This window comes from Somniosus microcephalus, chromosome 13 (assembly GCF_052327205.1).
Source record: "Somniosus microcephalus isolate GS21.2 chromosome 13, FLI_Smic_1.0, whole genome shotgun sequence".
Taxonomy (NCBI): domain Eukaryota; kingdom Metazoa; phylum Chordata; class Chondrichthyes; order Squaliformes; family Somniosidae; genus Somniosus; species Somniosus microcephalus.
In genome coordinates, this window is record NC_140999.1 from 139400637 (window position 1) to 139404154 (window position 3518).

Sequence of the window (3518 nt, forward strand, 5' to 3'; positions counted from 1 at the left end):
AAGGAAGATCTTCGCTCGTCCTCTGCAGATCTAGTCTATGGTCAGCCGCTGCGAGTGCCAGGGGACTTTCTTCCAACGCCAAGAGAACCATGGTCTGCATCCAACCAACTCCTCAGCCACCAGGAGGCAGCCAGGTGTTTTGCACCAGTACCAACATCGCATCACGGCTTTCAGAGCTCCCACGTCCCAGCAGAGCTGAAGAACGCCGAATATGTGTTCATCCGCCACGACGCCCATCGGGATCCACTCAAGGCCCTTTAAACTGGTCCTTTCCGCGTGCTAGAGCCGGGAGACAAAACTTTCTCGGTGGATATCGGAGGTAAACCGGACCACATTTCGGTTGACCGGTTGAAGCCGGCACACTTGGGCCTTGACCGCCCTGTCGAGACCGCACAGCCACCAAAACACAGTCGACCGCCCACAGTCACCATGCTAGATCAAGCGCAACCACCTGCCAGCCCGCCCGCCGTCCAGCAGCTTCCACTTCAGGTGTACAGAAGTCACTCTGACAGGCTTGTCAGGCCTCCTCGCCGTTTGACTTTTTCTGTTAAAGACAATTCTGGGGGGGCGCATGTGGCAGAGCCACTAAGGGACTCGGATCAACTGTATATAATTCCCTTTATCAATGTGTTAGCTACAGCCTGAATCTGTATCTTTGTATATACTGTTTGCATGTACAGAGCGTGGTCCCTTTAAGAGCGCGGGCAAACGCGATGACGTCACGCCGTTCATCACGTGATCCCCCAACGGCGGGAAAAACGTGATGATGTCATGACGCCGGCCACAGGACCGCCCAAGCTGTCCTCGTGGAGCCTCCGAACTGACTAGACCTGTATTCGTAGTTCTCGTGCTTTTGTTTGTTAAACTCAGTAAGATTTACATTAAACATCTTTTGATTGATCGCCTGAGTTGACCTCAGTCTTTTGATAGGAATTAGACATTCCTACATTACTGTATTTTTGGGGTGATCTCCATTCATATATTTGACAGGTCTATCTGTCAACTGTATGAAGGGAGATTCCCTTCTCCTATTGGCTCCCCATGGCCCACGTGATCCCAGGGATGTTCGCGAATCGCATGTGCCTCTGGGATACGTGGGCCCTGTGCATTTCGAGTTGGAGAGGCCCAGGAACAGAAGTATACGCACCTCGGGAGCACTCGGGTAAGTCCGTAGATTTTTTCCAGATCGGAGGCCTCCGCACGCAGGAAGCCTCCAATCGGAAAATACGGGCCTCAGTTTACCAACTCATCCAAAAGACAGCACCTCCAACAGTGCAGCATTCCCTCAGTACTGCACTGGAGTGTCAGCCTAGATTTTTGTGCTCAAGTCTCTGGAGTGGGACTTGAAACCCACAACCTTCTAACAAGGAGGCAAGGCTGCCACCAACTGAGCCACAGCTGACACAACGTATACATATTTGAAAACCAATAATTATACTGAAAGTGCAGTGGGATATGGGCTTGTAACTTAAGCTGCAGGTGCACCCAATATTCCTTTACTTATATTGGTGTATATACTTATATACGTGTAATATATCTTAAATAGCTACAGAGACTGGTAGTTATAACTCAAACAGTTGGCTTTTAATAGCTTAGAACTGGACAGAACAGAACACACATGTTAGCCTTCTGACCAGCTTCTCAGAAGTGAACTAGGAGGCGGAGCCAGGGGCGAAGTAACAGATCAGGACAATCAATGGCACAGCAGAGTGGTATACAGTACATCAGCATTCCTGGCCAACCAAGAAAACAGCAGGGTTACAATAGATTACAATAGGAAACTATACACAGGTAGAATAAGGGATATACTTATAAGACTTATTTCACCACATTCACCCCTCCTATAAGTTAAGTCTGACCGGGGGTTTTACAGTTCGTAGTGAGCGACGTAGCGTCGGCTGAGGAACCTCTTGGGGGACTTGCTCAGGTTCCTCCGCCGTCCCGGCGTCTGCTGGGTTTTCCAAAACGACGTTTTGTACGTCTTGTACCTCCGGGCATCCCACCCCCACAGGCGGCGCATCACAGTGCTCCACACCCGCATCTTCGCTAGCAGCATCGCTCTCGCTCTCTTCTCTGCCGGAGCCAGGTCCTTTATTGAAACAGTATCCTCACATCCATCGGGGTATTGAATATATGCGTACTGAGGATTGGCGTGGAGGAGCTGTACTTCCTCCACTAGGGGATCAGTCTTATGACCTCTCACATGTTTTCGTAGCAGTACAGTGCCCGGGGACATCAACCACCCGGGTAGTGAAATACCTGAGGAAGATTTCCTGGGGAAACCGAACATCCTCTCATGAGTAGCATTTGTTGCGGTGCACAGCAGAGACCTTATGGAATGCAGTACATCGGGAAGAACTTCCTGCCAGCGAGAGGTCGGTAGGCCTTTCGATTTTAAAGACAGAACGACTGCCTTCCACACTGTCGCATTCTCCCTCTCAACCTGCCCATTGCCCCGGGGGTTGTAGCTAGTGGTTCTACTAGTAGCAATCCCTTTTGATAGTAAGAACCGGCGTAACTCATCACTCATAAACGACGTCCCTCTGTCGCTATGGATATAGTTGGGCATACCGAACAGACAGAATAAGTTGCAGAGGCTTTTGATTACCGTAGCACTGGTCATGTCCGGGCAGGGAATGGCAAAGGGGAAACGAGAGTATTCGTCTATAACGTTGAGGAAATAGACATTACGATCAACCGATGGGAGAGGACCTTTGAAATCAAGGCTTAGGCGCTCGAATGGCCGAGTTGCCTTGATGAGGTGAGCTTGTTCGGGCCTGTAGAAGCGGGGTTTGCATTCCGCACAAACGCGGCAGGCTCTGGTCATCGTTCGGACCTCCTCAATGGAGTAGGGTAAGTTGCGAGACTTGATGAAGTGATTCAATCGGGTGATTCCTGGGTGGCAGAGTGCGTCGTGGAGACTTTGGAGCTTGTCAGTACTAAGGCTGGCATATACCCCTCGAGATAGGGCATCGGGTGGCTCGTTGAGTGCTCCTGGCCTGTACATAATATCATAGTCGTAAGTGGACAGTTCTACCCGCCATCTTAGGATCTTGTCATTTTTTATCTTGCCTCTCTGCTTCGTGTTAAACATGAAGGCCACAGACCGCTGGTCAGTGAGGAGTGTGAAACGTTTGCCGGCGAGATAATGTCTCCAATGTCTGACCGCCTCGATAATTGCTTGTGCTTCCTTCTCAACGGAAGAATGCCTGACTTCAGGACCCTGTAGTGTACGGGAAAAGAAGGCTACCGGTCTCCCGGCCTGGTTGAGGGTTGCAGCCAACGCAAAATCAGAAGCATCGCTCTCTGCCTGGAAGGGTATCCTCTCATCTACAGCACATACCACGGCCTTTTCAATGTCCCGTTTGATGTTGGTGAATGCCTCCTGCGCTTCTACTGATAGAGGGAAGGACGTCGACTTGATAAGGGCTCGGGCTTTGTCCGAATAGTTGGCCACCCACTGAGCATAATAAGAGAAGAATCCCAGACACCTTCTTAAGGCCTTAGGGTTATGTGGC